The sequence below is a fragment of the Bombina bombina genome, chromosome 11, assembly GCF_027579735.1.
Source record: "Bombina bombina isolate aBomBom1 chromosome 11, aBomBom1.pri, whole genome shotgun sequence".
NCBI lineage: Eukaryota > Metazoa > Chordata > Amphibia > Anura > Bombinatoridae > Bombina > Bombina bombina.
The window spans coordinates 194,444,055-194,451,554 of NC_069509.1; the positions used below are offsets into that span (position 1 = coordinate 194,444,055).

The 7,500-nt window shown below is 37.0% G+C and overlaps 1 pseudogene; it reads left to right on the forward strand.

Annotated features, from left to right (window-relative positions):
* Positions 1 to 6,285: 6,285 nt before the first annotated feature.
* LOC128641754 (olfactory receptor 1052-like) lies at positions 6,286 to 7,250 on the forward strand (annotated as a pseudogene).
* The last annotated feature ends 250 nt before the right edge of the window (positions 7,251 to 7,500 follow it).

Here is a 7,500-nt window from a genome sequence, read left to right on the forward strand (position 1 = left end):
ATCCCACCAGTATTATAGTAATTGCCAGTAACATCAGTCGTGGTTAGCTCACTTCCATATTGAGTACTTTCTGATATAAACTTGATTTATGACTCCAATGTCTGTCCATGCTCATAAGTAGTTTTGAATAATTCCTAATTGGGGAGGTAAATTGGAAGTCTTGTGGTCCTTTTAAACATAATTACTTTTTTCCCACTTTCTGCCTCTCTGTTTCCAGCTCAAAAGTTGGCACTCGCCCTTCATTCGTCATTTGGAAGTTCTCAGTTCTGTCATTCAGTTAGTCAATTCCAAAAAATTATTCTTAAAAATGTGTAAATATATACATAATCTAAACTTAGCTATGGTTATACTAGTTATGTACAGTATGTGTGTATATATATATATATATATATATATATATATATATATATATATATATATATATATATATATATATATATATATAGATATACACATACACACACATTACAGAGGTTTGTACCTTTAAAAAACAAAATCATGTTAGTGGTCCACGGGATTCAAAATTGTGAGTTTAGTGGTCCCTGAGGTCTGAAAGGTTGGCCACCCCTACTCTAGAACGATCTGCCTATTGTTTACAAAAAGGCGTTTTTATAGGATTTCATATCAGATGGTGACATCTTATCACTCTTTTCAAGCCTAAACATTTTGTACAACAGTAATGTAGCCTTGAGAATTGTAGAACAAGTTGAGACATTTTACTGCAATGGGCATCCATTTTAAGAATTATCTAGCACAAGATTGAACAAATCTCCATTTTAAAATCATACAACATCTTTTGTTAAATTAGTTAGATTAGTTGGTTAGTATATTAGTTTAACAGTTATAAACATTTTATATATTGCTGAAGTATTTTGTTTAGACATATATTTGAATACAGTTATACATTTTATATATTTTTATCTTCAGGACAATCATGTGAACAGGTTTATATACACATATCAGAGAGATGATGCTACGAAGAGTGCGGCGTTGCTGGCAGCATCCGTGGACCCGGCTAATAGACCGGAAGTGACACCGGTCTGCAAAGATCAAGTTCAACCCACCAAGGAAACGTAGTGCCGTAGCCGTGGCGAAACCAAGCCACTAATGAGAATCCAAGGAAAAAGTAGAAAGCAGGCACTGCGACGAGGGTTCCATATAGGTAAAAAAAATCCTTTATTCAGAAAGCAGGTTAAAAAAGTTCCCAGCAACAAACGCTGGATTACACGCAGAAAAAGACAATGGCAGGAGTGTATGAGAGACACTGTTTGCTGTCTGACTAGTTTCGCGTCCCTCTCGGACGCTTATTCATAGACTGATTTGTGATGTAGGGAAGCCTGCATAAAAAGGGTAACTCTCAGTTTAATTGGCTGTTCACTAAATACAATTTAATTAGATACAGCTAATTAAATATGCAATGATGACAGTTTAAACAAGAGCACACTGTTTACTCAGTGTGCTCTTGTTTAAACTGTCATCATTGTATATATTTACATATTTCAACCAGAAAAATAGAGGTTCATTATTTTTATTTTTAATATTTTCCTTTTGTGATGTATCAATAGAGAGGTCTGCCTATCAAGGGTTAACAAACAAATAGCTGTATCTAATTAAATTGTATTTAGTGAACAGCCAATTAAACTGAGAGTTACCCTTTTTATGCAGGCTTCCCTACATCACAAATCAGTCTATGAATAAGCGTCCGAGAGGGACGCGAAACTAGTCAGACAGCAAACAGTGTCTCTCATACACTCCTGCCATTGTCTTTTTCTGAGTGTAATCCAGCGTTTGTAGCTGGGAACTTTTTTAACCTGTTTTCTGAATAAAGGATTTTTTTTACCTATATGGAACCCTCGTCGTAGTGCCTGCTTTCTACTTGTTCCTTTTATGTACACATAGATTACGAGTCTTGCGTTAGCCTTAAAAAGCAGCGTTAAGAGGTCCTAACGCTGCTTTTTTCCTAACGCTGGTATTACGAGTCTTGAAATGACAGGTGTACCGCTCACTTTTTTGGCAAGACTCGAAAATACCGCAAATCCACTTACATCAATTGCGTATCCTATATTTTCAATGGGACTTGCATAACGTCGGTATTACAAGTCTGCAAAAAAGTGAGCGGTACAGCCTCTCCTGTCAAGACTGGTACCGCATTTAAAAGTCAGTAGTTAAGAGTTTTATGGGCTAACGCCGTAACATAAAACTCTTAACTAAAGTGCTAAAATGTACACTAACACCCATAAACTACCTATTAACCCCTAAACTGAGCCCCCCCCCCCCCCCACATCACAAACACTAAAAAAACTTTTAACCCCTATTCTGCCAACCCGGACATCGCCGCGACTATAAAATATTTATTAACCCCTAAACCGGTGCCCTCCCGCATCGCAAACACTAGTTAAATTTCATTAACCGCTAATCTGCTGTCCCTAACATCGCCGACACCTACCTACATTTATAAACCCCTAATCTGCCGCCCACAACGTCGCCGCCACTATATTAAATTTATTAACCCCTAAATCTAAGTCTAACCCTAACATCCCCCTAACTTAAATATAATTTAAATAAATAGAAATAAAATAACTACAATTCACTAAATTATTCCTATTTAAAAATAAATACTTACCTATAAAATAAGCCCTAAGATAGCTACAATATAACTAATAGTTACATTGTATCTATCTTAGGGTTTATTTTTATTTTACAGGCAACTTTGTATTTATTTTAACTAGGTAGAATAGTTATTAAATAGTTATTAACTATTTAATAGCTACCTAGTTAAAATAAATTCAAATTTACCTGTAAAATAAATCCTAACCTAAGTTACAATTACATCTAACACTACACTATAATTAAATAAATTAACTAAACTAACTACAATTAAATACAATTGAAAAAAATTATCTAAAGTACGAATAAAAACAAAACTAAATTACAGAAAATAATAAAATAATTACAAGTTTTTTAAACTAATTACACCTAATCTAATCCCCCTAATAAAATAAAAAAGCCACCCAAAGTAATAAAAAGCCCTACCCTATATTAAATTACAAATAGCCCTTAAAAGGGGCTTTTGCGGGGCATTGCACCAAAGTAATCAGCTCAATTACCTGTAAAAAAATAATACAATACCCCCCCAACATTAAAACCCACCACCCACACACCCAACCCTACTATAAAACCCACCCAATACCCCCTTAATAAAACCTAACACTAAAACCCTTGAAGATCCCCCTACCTTGAGAAGTCTTCACCCAGCCGGGCTGAAGTCCGCAACGAAGCCGGGCGAAGTGGTCCTCCAGACGGGCAGAAGTCTTCATTGAAGCCGGCCAGAAGAAGTCCTCCAGACGGGCAGAAGTCTTCATCCAGGCGGCATCTTCTATCTTCATCCATCCGGCGCGGAGCGGGTCCATCTTCAAGACAACCGACGCGGAGCATCCTCTTCTGGCGACGTCTTCAAACAGAATGAATGTTCCTTTAAATGACGTCATCCAAGATGGCGTCCCTTGAATTCCGATTGGCTGATAGAATTCTATCAGCCAATCGGAATTAAGGTAGAAAAAATCCTATTGGCTGATGCAATCAGCCAATAGGATTGAAGTTCAATCCTATTGGCTGATTGGCACAGCCTTACCGACAAAACTCGTAATCTAGGCGATAGTAAGGTACTCTTCTTTATATATAGAAGATGTATATGAAAGATTTAAAAGATATCTTTCATTTATAGTAAGTTATAAGTGTCTTTCTAAAAGAATGTATTTCTTACTGTTGGTGAATTTTTTTAATCAAACATTTTATAGTAATGTTAATCTGCAAACTAACATTTACATAGCAGTTTTTATTCAGACGAGCATGCTATAGACAAAGTTTATCTGCAAAGTTATGCACTGTTAGCTAAAATTACATGTACAAACACAAGTGTAACAAAGGGTTAAACAAATCCTGTTACAATATATATATATATATATATATATATATATATATATATATATATATATATATATATATATATATATATATATATATATATATATAAATATAACCGGTTAGGCCAGTCCCTACTCCAACCAACCAACTGGGGTAGGAAAACAGTTCCTTGCACCCTGCTGTCCCATAGCTGACCATATACTATTAGAGTTAAATTCTCACAAGAGTGTGAGAGCAACTTCTCATTAACATATCTAAAGTAAGGAAGTACATATTGCTTAGCATCCTTTATAGCATATAAATATATAAAATACAGTATATACACTATCAAAACATATGTGATCATATTTCATACATAGTGAAAAATTCTTACACTGGTTTTCATTATGCATAATCAGATTATTTCTAAATCTCAACAGACACTTTTGGATATAACTGAGATAACAGAGATAAAAATGGAAGTTTGTTCCTCTTAGAGTTGAGAGTTTAATATAGAGTAACCGCTGCAGCTTTTACAGTTTATATGCACCTTGCTTTTACCCACAATTTTCATCCAGTGTCCCCTAACCAAGAGTACCAGAAGTCCAACGGAAACCATCACACAAACTACACTCACTCGCCTTATCTAGATAGTTCTTGAGTTAAATTAATGTATTTATTGACTACCTTGTTAAAGTAAGGCAGCTACTATTGTAAATGTAATGATCATGAGTAGCTGACTAGAGCAGTATCAAAACCATTTCTAAAATTGTCTTACAGAAGGTTTGATCATATGCAGGGCTGGTGCTCCCACTAGGCAAGCCGCCTAGGGCGAACTGCTGGCTAGGGCGCAGCCGGCTCCAACCTGTGTTCCCCAGACTCCGCCAGTGTTCTATCAGAAGAGTGAACACCTCAGACTAGTGAACCCCTAGTCACCAGGTCTCCTGTACTGAAAAGTGCGCAAAAACACAAGCGCCATATTGACCCCTCAGAGTACCGGTGGGAGGAGCAGGGGCCTCCGACATCTGTGATTCTGTCCTGGCTGCCTGGTAGGAAGTGAAAAGGGTGACATAGTGGCCTCCCACAAACCCATCACTTCCTCTCAGCGTCCTATGTAGCACGTGCACATGAAGGAGGGAAGAGGACAAGGGAGGCAGCCACTTCCAGCGTGACTGACTAGGTACCGTACAAACCGCTATTTTTCTGTAGCTGCCCTCCTCACAATGCAGCGCCTACACAATCCGCATATCCTCTAGCAGTGCCGTGCGTATCAAGTTATAGGCTGGGTGTACAGGGGAAAAATTGCAGGGGTCTGATAGGTTGGGGAGCAAGGAAGTGTGACAAGGACTCATATTCTGGCAGTTGCGGGAGGAGAGTGACAAGGATTAACATGCTGGAGGTGCAGTGGAAGAGGGAAAACCACAGCTGATACAGCTATTTAGTAGATATGCTGTAGGGGCTTTCTGACTGTGTCAGACTATAGACCACCGTAAGAGAGGCAATTATGCTGAGTCTACTTCCCACATACACATAAAATACACAGCATTTTTATGATATCACACATAGCAGGTTTACATTGGTTTGCACTTTATTTTCTTAAAGATTTTTTTCTATGTTTAAGAATAAAGTTTGCAGACTTTCAGCTTCCCATCAAAAAATGCTTCCTAATTGTATATTCTATCATATACATGAAAATGTACAAAAATTCATAGAGGGAGATTTACAGAAGCAAACTTTTATCTGGTCTTTTTGGAAAGCCACAAAATGACTTTTTTATTGAGTTGATTTTGCACTGGCGTGTTCCCAAGTGAAAGTAAAAGGATAAAGTTCTAATATTCATAAAGATATCTAAATACCCTTGTGCAAGCTCTTTTACAACATAAAATCAGCTACTTCTCAGATTTTTTAAAATTAAATCTATCTATTTTATCTAATCTATCTGTCTATCTACCTATCTGTAATCATTGTTATTATTATTATTATTATTAATAATATGCAGTAGAGCTTCCCTTTAATCCATTTTTTCTATGTCACTAAAACCCAAGGAGTGAAGGACTGTGTTTTGTGAGTTACCGTCAGTTACTTATCTGCATTAGGGTGGCCTTCAGGTCATGTAATGACACTTAGGTGTATTGTAGTAACCAGTAGCAAATGTATGCAATAATTTATTTTATTTTTTTTGGTAGGGGGGGAGGGGCGCAAGTAGCTGGTCTTGCCTAGGGTGCAAAACAATCATATGACATAATTGTGCGCTGCTTCAGATTGTAGCAAACTTGTACAGTTTAATTGGGATGATATGTAGAACAATACGCTAACACTCTCTCTTTAGGATGCTATAACTGATTTAAAACATTTTTTTATACTTCTTTCTCCCCAGTGGAGATGGAAAGGAAGTGGAACCAAACACTGGATCCTATATTCATTCTTCAAGGACTTTCAGATCTTCCAAACCAGAGGGTTCTTCTATTGGTGCTTTTTCTCCTTACCTTTCTCATGACTGTAACCACCAACCTCCTCATACTTCTACTGATTGTCACCGACTCAAACCTTCACACACCCATGTATTTCTTCCTGGGTAACTTGGCAACTCTGGATGTCTGTTACTCCTCTGTCACTTCCCCGCGTATGCTCTATGACTTATTCAGTATGAAGAACACTATTTATTTAGCTGCTTGTACAACTCAAATCTTTTTCTTCCTCTTTTTCTCAGTACTGAGTTAGCAATACTCACAATAATGTCATATGACAGGTATGTCGCCATTTGTCTTCCTCTGCATTACATTCAGATCATGCACCGCAAATTTTGTGCTATGCTCACATTATCTGGCTGCACACTTTGTTTTTTCTATTCATTGACACATACACTTTTAACAATGCGATTGACATTTTGTGGGCCAAATGTAATCCCGAATTTCTTCTGTGATTTACCCCAATTATTTCAGCTGTCATGCTCTGGGGCATATGTCAACATTTTAATAATATTTCTTTTTGGTGGGGCTGTGGGGACTGTTTTTTTTTTTGTCACTGTTATATCCTATGTTTTTATATTTTTATCAGTTTGGAAAATTCGAACCAACACTGGGAAGAGCAAAGGGTTCTCAACTTGTGTGTCTCATTTGATTGTGGTCACCAGTTTTTACGGTACACTATCCTTTACATACTTCCGCCCAAATACAAATTATCAGTTTGCTCAGGACAGATTAATATCACTGATTTATGCAATAATTACGCCACTTTTAAATCCCCTCATATATAGTCTTAGAAATAATATGCTGAAGGAGGCATTAAAAAGGATTTCAAACAAAATATTCTCTGCAACCTTAAATGGACAGTTTACCCAAAAGTAGACTGAATTTTATTGAATTAATCTGTCCAAAATAAAATGATGTGTGTGTGTGTTGTTTGTTTTTTTTTAAAACAGCCTGTAACATTAGATTTTTATTTATCAAAGTGCCGTTTTCATGGGCTGGTAAGAATACCCAATTTTTTAATTTCTGGCCGTGCGGCCACTCGAGCAAAGTTCCTTCTGTACAGGGTGCATACTCCAGCCCCAAGTGGCGTCACCGCTAGTGTGAACATGGTGCACGCTACACTTGG